At 33.6% G+C, this 22,607-nt stretch overlaps 1 protein-coding gene across 1 annotated transcript in view; it reads left to right on the plus strand.

Moving 5' to 3' along the window:
• Positions 1–22,607, plus strand: part of CCSER1 (coiled-coil serine-rich protein 1) — a 1,373,537-nt gene that overhangs the window by 1,125,051 nt on the left and 225,879 nt on the right. The gene's annotated exons all lie outside the window — the stretch shown is intronic.

The following is a 22,607-nucleotide window of genomic DNA, read 5'->3' on the forward strand; positions in this document are numbered from 1 at the left end:
TTTTTTAGAGTTAGAGAAAAGAAAGGTTGTTTATGTGTGCCTATCACTGTCAATGTGGAAGAGTAATTTGAGTTTTGTATACATTTACATTTTAACAACATGCCTTACATAAAGAATCACAAAATCATTTGTGGCCATAATTTACTCTCCATTTGCTGCAGTTTCCTTTATTTTTCTACTTATCATAGCTTTGATCATGAATTGTAAAGGGCAAATTCAGGAAAACCTTACTTTTATATAACAGCTGAGAAGAAAGGAGGAGGGTATATGTACATAGTGAGATGAAAAGTTATTTAAAATTCAATTGTAATGATATCTGTGTCTATGCACATTCATTAACTGTTGTTGATAAGAGAATCTCCATCTCATCAAGCTACATTTCCATACATACTGCCAAGCATAGTTATATATGTGTGTTGTTTCTACGCACCTTGCATACATGATTACATTTACCCTACTTTGATTCAGAGCATATTTGAAAATTAGAATTCATTTTTAACTATTGTCAGAATTTTATGAGCTGCAAGTATTTAATATTTTCTAAAGCTATAAATCCTACAGAACTGGTCAATAAAGTCACTTGTCTTTAAGACTTAGTTATTAATTCACAAGAAGGTGTAAGCCTAGTATTTGCTATGCTATGCCTTTTCCCTTAATGCAATGCTATAATTGGAAGAATAATGCATGCAAGAAACATCTTTGATAAAATGTTCCTTATATACAGTGAAGATTTTGAACTTCCACTTTAGGAAATGTGGAAAAAACTAACTTTTCAGAACAAAATACAGAAAGGGCTTAATGCCTAAAGTGATTGATATTGTCATATATACAAAAACAAAGCAGCCTTTCAGTAGTAATTGGATAATAAATATGTATTTATATTTATTCTAATTAGAGTGTATTCTAATAGACTTAAGAAGAACTCTAATTATATTTTAACTAAAATGTTACTTTTATCTGATTAAAATGATTATCTACCTATAAAATTATAGAAACATAATGTTAAACTTTATTGACCTCCACATTTATACCCTCAGAGAAAGTAACTGTTAAGGGTTAGGTAATATAGTACTTTGTGTTGATTTGATTATAAAGTGATATGTATAAATATGTCCCTTTATTAAATATGTGAATGCATCTTTTTGTTAAAGATGTAAATAAATACAAATGCATATAGAATAAACTAAAAGGGAGTCAGTTTTAGAACTTTTTCATATAAACTGTTACATATTTACATTGATGAGAGCTCCTCAAAAGATATAACAGATGTTAATTTATCCAACAGCTGCTAACTATACTAAAGTCTGCACATTTTCAAGAAGAGTCAAGTTTAGATTACTGATGCTATTATAATGATTTCAGAAAGGGAAGTTAGTCTATCTTTCTTGAGAAATTTGGAGATATTTAATGAGTTTATTTGAGCTGAATGCAGGTTAGAATGATAATGATTACTTATAATGCATGAACATCCACTGTGATTTTCTAATATACCATACACATTAGAACCAAGTATTATACAAGAGAAGCATATTTTTCTGCATTGTGGTCAAGTCTTGCCTTATCATCTTCTGATACCAATGGTTGTTTTAGTGGAATCAACCCTGTCCAGTTAATCTAAATTGGAATATAGATTAGAAGGTCTGGCCTTTTAAGAAGTGAGTCTGAATGTGTCATCCAGTTCTTTCCATATTGATATTCCATGCATTAGACATCTTATAAACTTTGGGCTGCAGCTTCCTTATGTAACCCTTAATGACTGTGACCAGTTTGTCTGATGGGTCTTTGAACTCATCTTGGTCCTAGTTCCTCTTTTGGATTATTTCTGGGTCTGAATCTGGAATCTGAGCTCTAGTCAAATGAACATGGATAAAACATTATCTTCCTGTTCCTCAAGGATTTTTCCTCTCAATTGTAACTATAACACAGACCCTTTCAAGAACTAGGGATATTCTGTTGACACTGTCTGGGTGAAATTAACATTTTTATATTTATCAATATATCAGGGTTTAATAATAAAAGAATTTGAATTAGTCATGGTGGGACAATCAGGACATTTTAAAGATTTTATTATGTTTAAGTTTTGTTACTGTTACAATTTTAGGTTACATAAGAAGAGAGGTATGTGTGTCAGTGAAAGTGGGGGAAAACAGTATTTTCAGTGTTTTGGCTCCAGCTTTGTAAGTTCCTGACTATAGCTAATGCCTTTGTCCTTCTCCTCTTATAAAATCCCTTGACAGTAGCCCTGATCAGATTCAAGATTACTTATCCCTCTTGTATGTGAACACTGACTCTTTAGGTAGATAATCATATAATCTTGCTGAGCTTTTTAAATCCCCTTAGATTGTTTGTGCACTTTCTTTCTCTCTGGCCTAGACACTCCAAACAGCATTGGAGCCATGGCTCTCTTGTCTGTCATTACATTATGACAGTTATTACAAAAGCTGAGAATATAAAAGTGGTTATTAATTATAAACCTGTGAATACATAGATGAATCCTCTATAGGAGGCATCATGAGAAGAATATAGCAACATACCGTGTAAATCATTCTATTTCAGATTCTTTAGGCACATCACAAAAATCCAGAGAATTGTCCCTTGGGGCATGACTTCTGGAGTTAAGGAAACAACTCTGTAATTCTTGAAGAATCAAGGACCAATTGCCATCAAGTAATATTTATTAGGTGAGGGCAATGAAAAATGAAAATAATTTAATACATGGGTTATGCAAACAAGTTGATCTGCAAATATTATAATGCATAGATGCAACTTAGAAGAAAGCACAGATTTTTAAATCTCTTAAAATAAGATAAAAAATGTAGTTAACATACTAAAGTGCACTTAAAATGAAAATTTAAAAGTGACAACATTTTTCAGGGAGGAATTAAAAAACAAATTATTACATTAAGGAATTTACTTCACATAGATGTGGAACTCACTTACATGACATTTCAGTATCATGCGGGTTAAAATTTAATAGCATATTTCCCAAAAATAAAGACTAGAAAACTGGAATCCATAAAATTTCCTTGTGATGCCGACATGCTGATGTAGTTTTCTCTTTAAATATACATATATATAATATATATATATATTTAAAAGCACAGACTTTTTTTTTTTTTTTTAACACCACTTAGTAGTCTCTTGAAAAGCAGGCAGTTTGGCCAAAGATACTGCATTCATTTGAAGACCATTGTTCCTTTACCATTCAATTTTTCTTCTGCCTTCCCTATCATATCAAGTAATGAGTTTTAAAACTATTTTTTTTAATTTTTTCTGACTTTTGGTCCAGCATCATTGATCTACTTGATGCTTATGAATAGTCTAGCAAATAGAATTGTGTCTCAGTGCTGAAAGATTTTTGGTATAGGAAACTCCACATTACATCAAGTAAGTATATCTTTGCTTTAAGAAGCCTTGATGTCCTGGGAAGGGAAAACTGAAATGAAAGATAAGACAATTAAGAATGGAATCTAAATGAATTCTTTTTTTTTTGAGATGGAGTCACACTCTGTCACCCGGCCTGGAGTGCAGTGGCGCGATCTCGGCTCACTGCAAGCTCCGCCTCCCGGGTTTATACCATTCTCCTGCCTCAGCCTCCCAAGTAGCTGAGACTACAGGCACCCGCCACCTCGCCCGGCTAGTTTATCGTATTGTTTTAGTACAGACGGGGTTTCACCATGTTAGCCAGGATGATTTCGATCTCCTGACCTTGTGATCCGCCCGTCTCGGCCTCCCAAAATGCTGGGATTACAGACTTGAGCCACCGCGCCTGGCTGGAATCTAAATAAATTCTTAGCACTTGCCATATTGCCAGACACTAAATGATTGTATAGCAAATATTATATTAAAATAATGAATACATTAATAAAGTTGAAAGATTCCTATATCGTTCCTCTTTTTATTTTTGATCACTTATGAATCTTTGTTTTTGAATCACTTTCTAGGTGAAAGAAAAAAATACCCTATAGTTACTTGATCCGAGTTAATTTGCGGGGGGGTAGGGCTGACTTCAGGCTGTTGGATTTAGAAATAAACAGAGCTCTCAGTTTTTGACATCTGTTCCTACTTTTAGCTTCGCTTTTTGCTGTGTTTGGACTTCAGTCTCTGCTTTTGAGTGGTAACAAGATGGCAGCCTCAGTTGCAACATTCTACATCCTCTCAGATTTCAGTACCACTTTTTTCTTTACCAAAATCTTCCTCAGAATAATACTCATGGTGTACTTTTGGTTCTGGTAGGGAAGATATAGCAATCCCTCCTTCTCTGTAGGGGATACATTCCAAGACACCCAGTGGATGCCTGCAAGCATAGATAGTACCGAACCCTATGTATACTATGTTTTTTTTCTCTACGTGAATACCTATATTAAAGATTAATTTAGGCCAGGTGCCTAGTACAGGCTCATGCCTATAAACCCAGCACTTTGGGAGGCCGAGGCAGGGGGATCACGAGGTCAGGAGTTCAAGACCAGCTTGACCAACATGGTGAAACCCCATCTCTACTAAAAATACAAAAAATTATCCAGGAGTGGTGGCACTCACCTGTAATCCCAGCAACTCAGGAGGCTGAGGCAGGAGAATCACTTGAACCCAGGAGGCAGAGGTTGCAGTGAGCCATGATCATGCCACTGCACTCCAGCCTGGGCTACAGAACAAAACTGTCTCAAAAAAAAAAAAAAGAAAAAAAAAGATTAATTTATAAATTTGCCACAGTAAGAGATTAACAATAGTACTCAATAATAAAACAGAATAATTATAACATATATTGTATTAAAAAGTTATGTGAATGTGGTCTAATTCTCTCAAAATTTCTTATTGTACTATATTGTAACTGAAACAGTGGAAAGCGAAACCACAGATAAGGAAGGATTACTGTGTACACAATGAACCAATCACTGTCCTGAATTAAATATAAGTCATTTCCATCAAATGCATTTAATAAAATGTAAAGAAGAATTTTTTTCGCCAGAGGGAAATTCAGATATAATTCTATGAAGGATGAATAGAGGCTATTTGACAAAAACATTTGCTGTGGTCTTTGAGAAGAATATGTATGACTGTTTTGATTTAGGGGCTATGTTTTTCAAGTAATTAAGTCTTAATAGTGTCAGGAAATTATGTTTTCGTATGAAAGAGAAGAATTGCATATTAAATGTCTTTAATTTGGTATGTTGTGAAGTTATGCATGCTATCTTCTATCATACTTTTTGATAATGTATTATAGATAATTATAACTTATAAATCTAATTTAATGAAGATTGTGTGGTGTATACATCTGTTTCATTGTTAGTTTGGACTTCTTTTTGTGATTTTGATTTTAGGTTATCTTGACATTGCCTGAGCAGGAATTTCTATGTCAATTCACAGTGGCCAACACAATATGAAATTGTGGAAACGTTATTAAAATAGAGCCTAATGATTCTAAATTTCTTTAAGTATCTCTGCCTGGCTTTAATATTGCATGATTAATATAAAAAACATTTAGCTTTTGTGAGTTAGTCAGGATCTATTGGCCTAGTTTCAAAAGTTGGTCTCCTGAGCATAATGGACATAATTGAAACTCCTGTTAAGTTTTTCCATTTTAATGAAATTATTAAATGACTTGTGGAGTAGCATGGTAAATTTGCTGCCCAGATCTCAGAGGGCCAGGCTATGATTTCATTCGGCTGTCTTCTGCTGTTTTATTCTCAACATTTAGAAATTTTATTAAAATGATTTCAGTCCTTTGACTTTGTTTTCAGATCATTGCTTTCTAAGGTGACTTGGGTTTTTATTTTATTTTCATAATTTTCTCTTTATAATTGAAAGCTACAAAAGGGCACCATAGAGAATGGAAAACAAAAATGCGCTGATTAATTCTGTGGTTTTGCTTTCCTGAACTATGGATTGAATAAAGCAATATAATAGGGTGATATGCTTGGAACTACTAAAAGCTTTGGTTTTAGAAAAAAGTTCTAATTATTAGTTTCAGAATATAACTAACTACAATTAACGTTGAAAGTAACTTTAATGGTTTTCTGGTAGACAAAAAAATTGAACACAATTGAAAATGCACTTTAATATTTAGCATGTGCATTTAGAACAAAATGATAGTTTTTTGTTTGTTTGTTTTGTTTTTGAGACAGGGTCTCACTCTGTCATCCAGGCTGGAGTGCAGTTGTGCCATGTCGGCTCACTGCAACCTCTGCCTCCCAGGTTCAAGCTATTCTGCCACCTTAGCCTCCCGAAAAGCTGGGACTCCAGGCATGCACTACCACCCCTGGCTAATTTTTTTATTTTTTGGTAGCAATGGGGTTTCACCATGTTGGCCAGTCTGGTCTCTTGACCTCAAGTGATCTGCCTGCCTCAGTCTTCCGAAGAGCTGGGATTATAGGCATGAACCAACACACTTGGCCTAGAATGAAATGATAGTTATTTAGTGCATTTGTTTTACTTGGAAATTATAAAGACTTTTACCAGGACTTTTGGCATCATGTATTTTATAAAATTATTGTTAATTTTTTTTGCATCTACATTAATTGCTGTCATATATAAAGTAGGAAAGGGCACAGAGTAAGAGGAAAGGGTGCAATTTAATCAGAGGATAAAAGTTTAAATTCTGTATTTCTGTCACCTGTTTTACTGCATAAAAGTGAATAGGTTAAAAATCTAAAAAAATAGGAAACTTCACTACAGTAAGCCTTTGAAATGTATTGACATTTGTAATTTTTACTACAGTCTATAAGATCATTAAAATTATCATACCCGTTTCTAGATGAAGAAGGCCAAAACCCAGAGAGGTTTACTGAGTTCACAATGTCCCACAGTTAAATGAGTAATAGAGCTAGAATTGAAGCCCAGATAGCCTCATTTAAAGCTAGACATATTAGCCATTACTTTATACTTTTAATATGGACATAGTAACCATTATTTTATAACCTTATACTTTTTACTTAGTCTTTAGTTTTGTATCTAAAGACTAAGTGCTAACACTCTGGAAAGTCACAAAAATATAAGGATTGACCTACTGTTTTTACCAAAGTGTTAAACATGTTGAAATTTCTCAGCATATTCCATGTATATAATAAATTAGGTACTAATTTTTGTTTCTTTTATTCCTGACATGTCAAGTTCTGTGTATTTTCTCCCATAAAAACAAAGTGAAACAAAAGATAGGATTTTCAGTGTCTCATTTTGTGTTAGTAACTCAGTTCTATTATTGACAACATCTAACAAGAAATTCTTGACTCCGAGAACAGTTCTACATATATAACAATAAAAATGATTCCACATGTCCTTCTAAAATGTTTCAATTACATATAGGTTGTATGCCTATTGTCAGGCATAGGTATGTATACATTCCCTGGTCACTTTCCCCACTGATAAATGCAGCTTTCTTTTCATTTGTTTTGTTTGGTTTCTTTACAGAATGGTGATTCATCATTTTCCTTAAGAACATTCATGTTAAGTCATTCAGGCTTTGCGGCTAATTCACTCCTTTAAGCAAAAACATTAAAGTTTACTATACTTTCAATATGTAAGAATGACATTCCAGTACTAGGAGTCTAAAAATTCAGTGAAAATACTGATTTTTGAAGTGGTTGAAATCTGTGTTATATAATACATTATAAACACATGTTACAAATTTATAATAACATATTTACTATTGCCTACTTGGTAGTAACAAAGATCCCAAATAATAAGGATTAACAGTTTTTCCTTCTTGCCTGATTTCTTCTGAAATTTCTCGTATCCTCCATTTTAGAATCTGGAAGAACACTTAGTACATAGTATGTGCTTAATAAACATTTTTAAAAATACTTAAATTTTATTCAATTCTGTGATGCAAAAATGTTTCCTCATTAACCTGAAATGAAATTCCACACTATATGTTTGACAGCTGTTTCTCCTTTGCTCAGAATACTAACACAAATTGATTTGTGCATCAGAAAATCCTTTGAGCAAAACAGTGAAAATAAACCAACTAGACAATGTTACCATTTTAAAAAATACATTTTCCAGAGATAAAAGTAAATCTTTCTTGCACTAATCTCTATTTTATTATTTCCCAAGTGTGAAGTCATTAACTTGGATTATATCAGAAATAATTGTGGGTGCTCTGAATTTAAGGAATGTTTATTTACAGAAGGAGAATTAAATTTCCTTTAACAGTACCTACTGTTTCTTGAGATAGACCTTTTTGTCAAATTTTGGTGTGGAGATGATAGATCTTTAATACCTTAACATATTCAACCTCTTACCTTAAGAAAGAGAGAGGAGGTACTAGACTAAGCCCCTTATCAGGCAATACAATCTATGTAAAATTTAATAATATTGGTCTGTTTTCATGGTATATATTTGTGATGATTGTAGTCTATAGCAAGTAGTACTGGTTTTCCACATGGTACTGAAATGAGATTTTCTCTACAAATATATGTAAGTTAAAATTTGAATTTACTTTAAGAAACGTAAAAATAAATAATAGGTAGTACACTGATATGGCATTTGATGGTGATATGTGGAAGACTGAAATTTAGGTAAGTGCCATTTATCATTGGAATTAGCAGCTACTATGGTTGGATGTTTGTGATCCCTCAATATTCGTATGTTGAAACCTAATCCCTAATGTGACAGTATTAAGAAGTGAGGCCTTTATAAGGTGACTAAGTCTTAAGGACTTCACCAGCTGAATGGGATTAGTGTCCTTATAAAAGGGACCTGAGAGAGTTTGTTTGCCCTGTCCTCCATGTGAGAACACAGAGAAGGCACCATCTCTGAAGAATAAGGCCCCTACTTGACACCAGTTCTGCCAGTGCCTTGGTTTAGGTTTTCGAAACTCCGGAACTGTGAGAAATGTTTATAAGTTACACAGTCTAAGTTATTTTGTTACAGTAGCCCCAATGGACTAAGACATCAGCATAATAATTATAACAAGGAAATATCTACATTCCACATTCTAAAGCATAATAATGATTTCTTCCAATTCCTGATAAGGAAAGAAAAAGTAACTATAAGTAATGTGTACTAATAGACATGGTTTATAAGTGTTGTAGAATAACAGAAAATATAGAATAATGCAGAGCTTCCTGTGGAAAAGTAACAAAATATTTAGGTATAGATACTTGTAGATTTGTTTAATAAGTTTTTTGGTAGCTTTTTAACCTTAAACTTTGGAGTCTACAAAGGAGAAAAAAAAAGGAATAACAGAGATTCTATTTGAAGAGATAGTGAATAGCGTTAAAATTTTCTTGAATTATGGGAAAATTGCTATCTGGGAAAAACTACTTTACAGTAAATGTAATCACAGAGATACCAGGGAAAAACTAGATATTTATGAGCCTTTACATGAAATTCATACTGGGGATAATATTACAGTACTCAAAATAAATGAATTATAAAGGTAAATATGTAAATATTTGAAATGATTATTCAAAGAGGTCGAGTATATCATTAGACAGACTTCATAAATGTTTATGAGCAATAAGTATGTGCCAACTTAAGTAGAAAATATTAATTCACAATATAATCTCTCTGAGCATTGAAAAGAAATTAACAGAAGCTGTTAAAATATTGTAAGTACTATGTTCCTAGAAGAAGGAAGCACTTTCCTAACTGTTCCCTGGAGTTGTTGAAAATCTTTATTAGCAGCCTGGCACGGTGGCTCACACCTGTAATCCCATCACTCTGGGAAGCCAAGGTAGGCAGATCACTTGAGGGTCAGGATTTTGAGACTGGCTTGGCCAATGTGATGAAACCCTGTCTCTACTAAAAGTGCAAAATTAGCCAGGAGTGAGGGTGGGCACTTGTCTACTTGCTCAGGAGGCTGAGGCAGGAGAATCGCTTGAACTCGGGAGGCGGAGGTTGCAGTGAGTTGAGATCCTGCCACTGCATTCCATCCTGGGAGTCAGAGTGAAACCCCATCTCAAAAAAGAAGAAAAAGAAAAAAAGAAACTCTTTATGGGCAATATGATCAATTTAAAGTAAAAATTATTTTCAATGAATATGTATTTATTTAGGTAAACCATTGTGATAAATTGGACTTTTTAATTAATAGATTTTATTTTTTCAGTAGTTATAGATTTATTTCTAAAATGAGCAGAAAGTGCAAGTCCCCTGTATCTCCTTACCAAGACCCACTGTTTCCCTGATTATTAACATCTTGTATTAGTATAGCATATTTGTTATATAATTGATGAACCACTATCAATACATTATTGTAAACCAAAGTCCATAATTTACATTAAGGTTTATTCTTTGTGTTGTGCCTTACATGGGTTTTGAAATGTATAATAATATGTGTTTACTCTCATCAGAGTATTATGTAGGACAGTTTCACTTCCCTAAACTGCCCTGTGCTCTCCTATTCATCCTTTCCCCTCATGCCCCACAAACTCCTGGCAACCACTGATCTTTTTACTGTGTCCATAGTTAGCCTTTTCTAAAATGACATATTGTTGAAATCATAAGAATATATAGCCTTTTCAGATTGGGTTACTTCACTTAGCACTATGCATTTAAGACAGAGTCTCGCTCTGATACCAGACTGGAGTGCAGTGGTGTGGTCTTGGTTCACTGCAACCTCCACCTCCCGGGTTCAAGAGATTCTCCTGCCTCAGCCTCCAGAGTAGCTGGAACTATGGGTGCATGCCACCACATCCAGATAATTTTTGTATTTTTAGTGGAGACAGGGTTTCAGCATATTGGCCAGGATGGTCTCCATCTCTTGACCTCATGACTCGCCCATGTCAGCTTCCCAAAGTGCTGAGATTACAGGTGTGAGCCACCACACCCGTCTCATTTCTTTTTATCATTGGATAGTACTATATTGTATGGATATGCCACAGTTTGTTTATTCATTAACCTATTCAAGGATATCTTGGATGGTTCCGAATTATGGCAATTGTGATTAAAACTGCTATTAATACTCATGTGCAGGTTTTGAGGTGGACATACAACAATTTTTGACTAATTTAGGTAAATACTAAGGAGCACAATTGCTGGATCCTGTGGTAAGAGTGTGTTTAATTTTATAAGAAATTGCAAATCTGTCTTCCAAAGTCGATGTGCGATTTTGCATATCCACCAGCAATGAATGAGATCTCCTTTTGTTTCACATCTTCATCAGTATTTGAAGTCAGTGTTTTGGATTTTCATCATTCTCATAGGTTTAAAGTGGTATACTTTCGTTTTAATTTGAAATTCCCTAAGAACATATGATGTTGAGCATTTTTTCATGGGCTTATTTGCTGTCTGTATCTCTGTTTTGGTGAGGTGTCTATAGAGAACTTTTGCCCATTTTAAATTATATTGTTTGTTTCCTATTTTTGAGTTATAAGAGATTTCTGTAAATTTTGGATACCAGTCCATTATCAGAGATGTGCTTTGAAAATATATTTTCCTAGTCTATACCTTCTCCTTTCTTTCTCTTCACATTGTCTTTTGCAGAGCAAACGTTTTAGTTTTAATGAGCTTCAACTTATGAGTTTTTTTGTTTGTTTGTTTTGTGCATCGGGCTTTAGTATTGTATCTAAAAATTCATCACCAAACTCAAGGTCACCAAGATTTTCTCCTGTGTTAACACTGAGAAGTTTTATAGCTTTGTGTTTACATTTAGACGTATGGTCCATTTTGAGTTAATTTTGTGAAAGGTATAAAGTCTGGGTGTAGATTTATTTTTTGCATGTGGATTTTGAGCTTCAGCACCATTTGTGAAAAGACTATTATATTTCCATTTGTTTGACTTTGTTCCTCTGTCAAACATCACTTGACTATTTTGTTCCATTAATCTATTTTTCTTTTACTCCATCAACTTCACACTGTCTTGATTACTGTAAATTTATATTGTATCTTAAAGTTTAGTAGTGTCAGTCTTCCAACTTTTTTTCTTCTTCAATATTGTGTTAAATATTATGAGCCTTGTGCTTTTTCTTATAAAATTTAGAATGCATTTTCTTTTGCATCCACAAAATGACTCACTGGGATTTCGGCTGGGTTTGTGTTTAATGTATTGATCAAGTTGGGAAGAACTGAAATCTTGACAATATTGAGTATTCCTATACATGTGGATAGAATATATTTGTATTTATTTAGATCTTCTTTTATTTTTTCATCAGAATATTATAGTTTTTTCTCATATAGATTTTATACTTATTTTGCTATATCTAAGTATTCATTTTTTTGAGATATACTAATTTAAATGGTATTATGTTTTCCATTTCAAATGTCAATTTTTCACGGCTGGTATTAAGAAATAAATTGACTTTTACTTATTCATCTTCTATCCTTCAATATTGTTGTAATCACTTCTTAGTGCCAGTAGTTTTTTCTGTCCATTCTCTGCAATTTTCTACATTAATAGTCATGTCACCACCTTAAAAAGACAGCTTCATTTCTTCCTTCCCAATCTGTATATTTTTTATTTCCTTTTTTGTTGTTGTTCTTATTCCATTGGCTAGCACTCCCAGTGTGATGTTGAGTAGAAGTGTAAGAACAGACTTCCTTTCCTTGTTCCTGATACTAGCAGGAAAAGCATATAGTTTTTCAATATTAAGTATGATGTTAGCTGTAAGTGTTTATAGATTTGTTTTTTATCAAATCGAGAAAGTTCCTATTTAGTCTTAGATTGCTGATGGTTTTACTTATGAATCATGAATGATAATTATTTTTTCAGATGCTTTTGCTGCATCTATTAATATAATAATATAATTTTTCCTATTTAGCCTGTTGATATGAGAGATTAGAGTAATTGATTTTTGAATGTTGAATCAGCCTTGCACACCTGTCATAAATTCCATTTGATCATGGTGTATAATTCTTTGTATACATTTTTGAATTTGATTTGCTTTCTTTTAGGATTTATGTATCTACGATCCTGAGAGATATTGGTCTACAATGTTTTTGTCTTGTAACTGATTTGTCTGGTTCTGGATTAGGGTAATGATGCCTAGAAGAATGAGTTACAAAATATTCCCACTACTTATATTTTTTGGAGGAACTAGAGAATTGCTGTAATTGGTTAAATTTTTGGTAGAATTCATCTGAGCTTGGTGCTTTCATTTTGGAAGGTTATTATTTACTGATCCAATTTCTTATATAGATGTTTAGATTATTTATTTCTTCTGAGTTTTGGTAGATTGTGTCTTTCAAGGAATTGCTCCATTTCATCCAGGTTATCAAATGTATGGGCACATAGTTGTTGATAATATTTTTTTAGAATCCTTTTAACATCCACTGGTTCAGTAATGATAGTTGCTTTTTTATTTCCCATCATAGCAATTTGGATCTCTCCTTATTTCCTCATTAACCTGGCTAGAGGTTTACCAATATTAATAATATTATTAGTGAACCAGATTTTGGTTTTGTTGATTTTTCTATATTGATTCTCTTTTTTCAATTTATCTTTTTGACTAAGGATTGGGTGTTTTTATAGTGTTTGCTGTAGCTATCGGTGTCAGAGGTTAACTTTTTCTCTAGTTTCCTTGGTTTTGTCTCCCTGTTGTGTTTGAGTTTCCTAAGAGACAAATACATCTTTAAATAAGGTCTGAGTCATGTACTTCTTTCAGTTGTATTCTCCTGATGTAATGATAAGTTGTAGTAGAAAGGGTAACGGTCTAAAGTGTTACATTAGTCCTCCTTCTATTAGTGAGCCTGTGCCCCTTATAGAAGTCAATAACCTTTAAGAGGCTTCCAAGTTCTGTTTTGAAGTCTGGAGGAGGCTAATGCTGTATATTTCTCTTTTTCCAGTTTGTTTACTTTATGGTAAAACCCCAGTAGGCAAGGCTGTGCTACAATAGTTTGTCTTGAGGTCGGGCCTTTCAAAATGATTACTTTTTCTCTTCCTCTGATAGAAGCAAGAGAGTTTTTTTTTCCTCTCAGTTTTTCACTGAGAGAACCCAACTGGGCTGTAGGAGGTACATTACATGAAAGTTTGGGGACCTCATAAGACTGAGTTCCCTTAGAATTTTTTCTACACTGTGCCTTCAGCAATTTGTCAATTACAGTTTAGGGTTTCCTAACAGCACTGTTTCTGCTTCTGGGCTTCTGCTTCAGTAAATTGTGATTCTCTGTATCTTACCTGTGTGTCTCTCTATTTTAGGGAGCCATATATAGCCCTTTGACCTCACTTCTCTGATGTATCTAAGAAGAGTTATTGAGTTTCAGTTTGTTCAGTTTTTTCATTTTAGTGAGAATGGAAGTGATGACGCCCAAGATTCTTACATGCCATAATGGAAACTGGAAGTCATGAATTAAACCTTTAATACATAAATTTACAGTATTATCTTTGTTTGTTTTGCTTCCCATGTAAACTTTTATTTAATCATTAAAAATGGCTTAACATTTCAGTATTAAATTGGACTTGCAAAACAAATTTAGATCTGAATCTACCAGTTTGCATTTTGTGTTAATTCCTCTGATATGTTTCTATTTTCTGAAACTTTAAGGAAAGATTAATTATATATATACTTATAAATTGGTTACTATTCTTACCTTAACAACCTGCTTTTTGGCAAAAATAGAGCTCATTTAAATTATTTTATTGTTATTAAAATAGTTTGAGGACTAATATATCAAAGTTCCTCTTTTTAGTGTCATTTAAATGCATTTTCTGGCACAAGCAGGAAAGAAACATTAACTGATATACAACAATGGGGAACAGCTATCACCAGAGGAAAATGATGTATAGATGCATTCACAGATATTTTCCTTATACTGAAAAGAAGATTAGTTTGTTTATTGTCACATTAACTACATGTCACTTTGAATACTTTCACAGTTTAAAAATTTGACTGCAGAACGTTGATAGTTTAGCATTGACAAATACATAAGAATCAGTCTGAGATTTAGGAAAGGTAAAAAATACTAAGAATATTAATAAACGTATAAGTGTATTTTTTTGTAAATTCTAGACAATATTACTGTCATTTTTATATTGTATGGTATTAAGCACACAGTAGGCTATATTGTTAATGATGTTACAATGTTTAATTTCAACAACATCAAAAAATTTACTTTGACAGGAAACAAAAAATGTAGCCTTAAAACATATTATTATTTTATATGGGGAGTAAATTAAGCCAAATATAACATTTATTTATGAAATTAAAAGTAATCAATTTTTGAGGGGCTTTAATTTGAGTCTTACATGCAGGCATTTATTTGTACTCTACCTTGTTTTAAATATGATGTAAAGCAGCTTTCTATGGTACTGACTAGTTTAGATGGGTTTCAGGTGAAGATTCCTCTGGTTGTTTAATTTCATGTGCTGAAATAAAGAAGGGAAACTATATTATGGGGAGAATATTTCCTTCATGACACTATCTACACAAATTATTTTATTATAAAATAAAGATGTTTTATAAATACTTATCAATGTTACACAATACTCAATTGTCTTTACATATTCTTTTACATGTAAATGCATGAGTAAAAAGTATGACTGGAAGGTCACTAAATGGTAAGCTTAATTTGAATATTTCAGAGATGAAATAATCCTAATTTCTTAATATTCATTGATAAAAAATAAGATTCTTAATCTTTTGAGTTTCTTCTCTGGGTATCACTTTTTTATCTGGAGATAAGTAAAGATTTCTGATTTTGTTTAAAATTATTTTCAGTACTAATTATTGGTTTGCTAAGGCATGAAACAGATTCTGGTATACAAAAATACTTACTTATAAAATAAACGTTACAATATACTGTGACGAGAGTTATGCCAACATTTAATTATGTTTTTATTAAATCATTTAAGAATATAAAATATGGGGAATATTTTTGCCCTATGGAACATTTTAGATATGTTCTTATTTAAAGCAGTTTTTCAGATGCTCTTAAGAGAGAATATTAATGGGCAGAAAATTATTTTAAATTAATTTTTACATTAATGTAAATGTTATGATTTTTTTTAATGAAAGAATGTCTTCTACCATCTCAATTTTAAAGAGAAAATATTCATTTGTCCTATTTTGTTTTTCAAGTTGCATTCCTTTGCGTTCTCCAAACCGAAGTTTCATCTTTGGTGAACCCTCCAATATAGTCTTACTGCAGTTATTAATTGTTCATAATATAAATGATGACAACGGACTTCTCAGCAGCTCAAATGCAGTGGGAAACACACAAGTTTCAATGGTCAAAAATCAACCAAAGGGGCATTTGATAACATTTATATTGTAAATTGCTGAGAAATGATTGCAAGTGATAAAATAAAAAGAAGCTGAAAATAGAAAACTAAAATCAACAAAAGGCAATTTATATGATTCAATAATAGCTATATACCAATTTATATACCTTACTACTTTAGATTGCTCTATAAAGATTGCCAAAACTTTTAATTTAACAACATCGCTCATTGTACAATGGGTTTAGGAATTTTTTTTATTTTATTTAATTTTTTTTGAGATGGAGTCTGGCTCTGTCTCCCAGGCTGTAGTGCAGTGGAGCGATCTCGGCTCATTGCAACCTCCGCCTCCTGGATTCAATCAATTCTCCTGCCTCAGCCTCCTGAGTAGCTGGGACTACAGGCGCCTGCTACCATGCCTGGCTAATTTTTTGTAGTTTTAGTAGAGACGGGGTTTCACGATGTTAGCCAGGATGGTCTCGATCTCCTGATCTCATGATCTGCCAGTCATGGCCTCCCAAAGTGTTCAAATTACAGGCGTGAGCCACCACGCCCAGCAGGAAGATTTATTTTAAAAAGCACACAGAATAATGGTTATACAGGGGTCATACAAGTTTTCATATAAAGGTTAGAAATAAAAATCATTCTTGTCTATACTGTATAAAACCTGATTTCTTAGACCAAATAATTTATGCTTACCATTAAAAGTAACATGTGATTATGTTATAAGAAATATAATGTGGAATTAGGTTTTAACCATTTTAGAGACAATCCACCTAAGCTAACAAAATATATTAAGAATCTACCATGTGCCAGACACTCTTCTGGCCATTGGAGACACAGAAGTGAACAAGCATATGGCATCCCTGTATTCAGGACTGGTGTCTAATGGGAGGATGAGAGGGTAGACTATAAATGAACAGAGTACTATACAATCAAGTAATATTGAGTGCAATGTTGAAAAAAATAGTGTATGGGAAGAGGGTGAGAGAAAGCTGCATCAGATAGGGTGGCTAGGAAGTTCTTCCAACAGAGACAAGAATGAAGAGAAGGAATCAATGTGAAAACCTGGGGGAATTGTAATCCAGACATCAGGAACGACAAATGCAAAGGACAATTTCAACATCTCATGTGGAAAACAGTGACTGATAAACTTATGATGGCAAAAGCTGCTACATATGAACATAATGTTGTTTTAGAGTAGTTTAATTTTCTTTTTCTTTTTTTTTAGGTAAATTCAAAGTAGCTTGTGAGGTACTGCTTCTTATTAATAGAAGATAACAACAATATCTAAAGCGGTTAGTATCTTAGATCTCATAATTTGGTTGATGAAGGGGTGTCAGGAGAGAAAAGGATATTGAAAAGGGGCTAAGCAATCTTGCTTTGCTGTAGTGAAACAAAGGCAAACATAATTTTGATTTTTCTTAAGGAAATTACATGATGCCGAGTATTGGTGCATAATTTCATGTCCAGCAATAATCATTAACAAGAGTAGTCATCATAGGAGTACTAGCAGTGGTGTGGCAGAGGTGGTGACAGTAATTTTAGTGCAAGTAGAAAGCCTTAAAGGAACACCATCTATGTGACAGCAACAGTGCCAAGTGTGACTTGCATATCTCTTTTATTTTTGCAAACAAATATTAAGGTGAGAGCCAATATTATCCCTGCAAGGTTAGGTTTACACAATTATAAAATTTCAAAGCTGGGACTCAAACTCAGTTGCATCTCACACCACAATTCAAGCTATTTTTAAGGGGGGAAATAACATTCATTATGATTAATTATAGTGTGGCACCATATAGTTCAAAATTTGAAATTGAAAGAGTATTTGGAAATCCTGAGTTTTAGGGTTGACTCTGCTATGCTATAAAACTGATGTGTGGGAGAAAGATACGTCTGTTTCCTGAGTCTGCAAATAAGTATACCAATGCCATTTTTCTTCCAGATTTGTTCTGGTCAACAAATGAGTGCATAAAAATAATATGATAAAAAGATCTACTAAAAATGGATTTAAACTATGTAGACATTAAGAGAGCTCTTATTAAGCGCTATTTGCTACATTATGAACTGGGAATAAAAATAAGAATTGTTTAGACACAAACCTTCAAATGTCAAAAAAGATTGGAGTCCATACAACTGTACAAGAAAAAACCTGAATACATTATGCATCCATTCATGTTTAATGATTGCAGTAGACATCTGTAATTTTTACTCATTAAGCCAGCCTCCTAGTAAGAGACCCATCTCTTCCCCAATCCCAGATCCCTGTATTTTGGATAGGATGCCTTCCATCCTTTGGCTCCAATGATAGACCCTATAATTGTAGCTCAGCCAACAAGATGGCCATAATCACAGTAACTGATGGAGAAGAAGGTTTATGGCACAAGCCTAGGTGGGGGATGCGGGGGAGAGAGAGAGAGAGAGAAAAAGAGAGAGAAAGAGAGAGAGAGGAGAGAGAGAGAGAGAGACATTTAACACATTTTTTTTCCAACTTTTCTTCTTTATTGGATGTCTCATTTATATGAGCTAGCAAATTCCTGTCTATTGAAAGCTAGATTGCACTGGTTTTCTCTTACCTGTAGTTAAGAATGCAAATCGTTAATAGGATGGAGGAGGTTATAAATGAGCCAGGATTTTGAATATGCCAGGAAGACTGATTTAGACAGTATAGTTATGTGAACTCCTTTAAGATAAAAAGCTGAGCTTGGAGTCAATGAAATGCTTCAGCTTTCATAAGATGATAGGTATTTACATAAGGTCTTGAAGAGTTAAATCTAAATAGATGAAACCAAACTTATCACAGAAAGGGGGGGAAATGGCCTTTTTTTTCAGTCTAGCAGATGCTAAACCAGAAATAAATATTTCACATATATTTTTTATTAGCTAAACATGTATTATATATATGTTTTATTAACTAAAGGATATGTTTTGTTATTATTGGTCATTAATTTAACAGAAACGTATATTAAGGTATTCATTAAATCTCCAAGGTTTAAGGAATTTTGGTTCCTTTTATGGTCCAGCACAAATTATAAAGAAAGGTGACATGATGTGAATTTTACTTTAGGAAGAAAATACCAACAGCAGAAAGATGGACTGGAGGCATGAGAAAGTAGAGTAAAAAGAATCATCCAGAAGCTTTTAAATTTAGTTAACTTAAACATTTTTTTGGACACAGAAAGACTTTCTCAAGTAGGAGATGATTAGAATATTATCTAATATAATAATAATGGTAATGGATGTAAGTAAAACAATATCTGATTGGCATTGTGGAGGTAGAATAGACAGGACGTGAGAAATAAAAAGCTGTAAGTTATAATGGAGGTGAAGTAGTCAACATGTTTCCATTGGGATTTCAAAGAGTGGAGGGGAAGATTTATTAACAGAGACTGCAAGTAGAGAATAATCATTATATTAGTAAGTAAGAGGGGAATCTATGAAGACACTAATTTAGCTTGGGAACATGTATTTGAGATACTAAAGTGTTTTTGCTATGAAGACCATTAGATACTTATGCATTAGTTCAAAAAATATGTATTGAACACCTAACTATGGCCTAACTACTCTACTCAACAACTTTCCTGCTTTTGTGGACCCTATATTGTAGAAGTTGGCTGCAATTAAATGAATGTATACTCTATATGAGGTGATAAAATACACACACACACACACACACACACAGACAGACACACACACAAAGAAAAATAAAATGGGGAAGGTATTTGAGGCTATTTTACAATCTTGGTTACAAAAAACCTCTCTGAGCAGATATCTGAAGAAACTGAGGGAGAAAATCATAAGGATATGTGGGCAGGTCAAAGAAAGCAATGAAGGCCTTGTATTTGAGAAACTGCAAGGGGTCAAGTGTGGCTGCAGAGAAGAAATCTAGGGAAGATAAGGTCAGAGAGATTGAATGCCTTGAAAATTCTAGACCGGTGGCCCAGCAAATGATCTTGGGGATTATGGCAAAGATTGCAGTTGTTTTCCAGAAACAATTCTTCCCCTTTTTGGTAGTAGTAGATATTTTAGCTGAGCCTGTAGTGTCTCAGAATAAAGATTACCTTGAAGCCATGTGGCCATGTGAGTAGGAGTATGGGGCTGAAAGCTCACTTAAGTTATTGATGGTCTGTTTCGTTTGCCCTTCTCTTCCTTGCTCTTTCCTCACACGCATACACACACACAACATAGGGATCTCTGAGTCCAGATATTGGAAGACTTTTTTTGAGCACAGCCACCTTACTAGTTTATATCTGTGTAAGAGAGAAACACATTTTATTTAAAGCCAAAAAAATATTTTGTTGTTTCTATTACTCTTTCTATTACTCACAGTTTAATGCTAATTAACATAGGAAGTATGGTTGTAAGGCTTGTAGGGGTTAAGTCTATCTGAGTTTCTGTGATTGCCCACAGAGAGCATATAGATTGAGATGGCATCTAGAGTGGAAACTTTACAAGTATGCAGAGCCATGAATACGTTTTCCTCCTCCTCCTCCTCCTCCTTTTTTTTTATTTAAATAGGTAAAATGTGATTCTCCAAGACCCAGCTCAAATATAACGGTCTTTGTGAAACTACTAGTAATAAAAACTCATGCCATTTCTCTTCAAAAAGCAGAATTACTTGCTTTGCCGTGTTCTTCCTCTGCTCTACCTCTTACTATTTTGTCTCATGTTGTATTTATGTACCTGTACCACTCCTTAAATACAGAGTGAACTCCTGAAAAAGCCTGTTACCCTTAACATTTTAAACAATCAAGCTCAGTTTCAGACCCTCATTGTATCCATCCTGAATTGATGGCTTAAGCTCACAAGGTATCTTCAGTTGCCTCATTTTCTTTTTCTTTATTGTCCACAAGGAACTCTCCTGCAAATTTTCATTTGTGGGTCATTTCCTCAAAAAAAATACTCTCATCTGGATCCCATATTTCTAGCGTAATGCTTTTGAGTTACAAATCTGTAAAATCATTGAAGACAAAACATATAGTTTACATCTAGCAGATTAATAAAAAATAAATTTTTGTTAAATTGAATTAGAAGTAATTGATTGATTGAAGCATAGGATGGAGATTGTGTGTGTGTGTGTGTGTGTGTGTGTGTATGTGACAAAAATACAGGGAAAAGAAGACATAAAATATGTAGATGACAACAACAGCTAAGTAAAAAACTGTTGAAACAGCTGCTGATTCAGTAACTGGCTTGTCAAGGAATGAATCAAACACAAGGAGAAGGGAGCTGTTTCTTTTTTTTTTTTTTTTTTTTTTGAGACAGAGTCTCACTCTGTCGCCCAGGCTGGAGTGCAGTGGCCGGATCTCAGCTCACTGCAAGCTCCGCCTCCCGGGTTTACACCATTCTCCTGCCTCAGCCTCCCGAGTAGCTGGAATTACAGGCGCCCACCACCTCGCCCGGCTAGTTTTTTGTATTTTTTTAGTAGAGACGGGGTTTCACCGTGTTCGCCAGGATGGTCTCGATTTCCTGACCTCGTGATCCGCCCGTCTCGGCCTCCCAAAGCGCTAGGATTACACCGCGCCCGGCCAGGAGCTGTTTCTACTATAGTGTCCTCTGTTTTCTTCCCTTTTCCTTCTGTCTCTAGTGAATTAAAGCTATATAAATATAGCACATAGCAGTGTATGTCAAATAGTGCTTAATAAAATATCTCCAGTTAGAGAGAGGTTTTGGTGAACAAGTCGTGAAAGATATTTGCATCATTTTCTTTGATTAAAGAGTCAATGATTTTATTGAATACATTAATTTAGATATGTGTACCTCTTCTTTGATTAAGATCTTATTGCTATATTTATTTCTATATCAAGAGTACTTTTTCAGTTCAGAAACAAACGTTTTTCATTTTCAATTTAGGGAACATTACTTTTTAGTTTGAGGTTTATATGACTTTGGATGAAGAGAGGGCTGTCATAAATGAGATTCTAACTGTAGCCCATTGATTTGGATCTTTAGTCTATTGTATTGATTATACTTTACAGTCTCCTTGATGTCTCAGCACATTTTGGTAAAGTATTGACATAATTTAACTCCGTGGATTCCAGGATACACATGACCTTTTCAGAAAGTATACATTATTGTAAGAACTTACAAGAACTGAATAATCCTGCAGAAATCATGAATGTTATAATCAACGGCAAGACAGCTATTAGTATTAAGTCTTTAAATAATTATACTTTGGTTTATATGTTCAGTGTTGTTTTAAATAGCATAGTTCAGTAGCTCATTTTCTTCCATTCAAAATGCAAAATTAGTATAATTTTTTTGAGGTACAAAAATTATTCTATAAATATGTAAAATTAGGCCTAGAAAAGACTAATTTTCATGATGGGAAGTATACACTAGATTTTAAAATTTTAGTACTTTACATAAAAATATTGGTGTGGTGTTATTTAATTACATCATAATTTAGTAGTTAAAAGAATTCTTCTCAATATCTTGTTATTGCTCGATTTATCAGCATGTTAGCATTTCTGAGACTGGCATTCAGAGAGATTTCCTCTAATAAATTTTACTAGTT

The sequence above is a fragment of the Colobus angolensis genome, unplaced genomic scaffold (genome assembly GCF_000951035.1).
Source record: "Colobus angolensis palliatus isolate OR3802 unplaced genomic scaffold, Cang.pa_1.0 Scaffold123, whole genome shotgun sequence".
Taxonomy (NCBI): Eukaryota; Metazoa; Chordata; class Mammalia; order Primates; family Cercopithecidae; genus Colobus; species Colobus angolensis.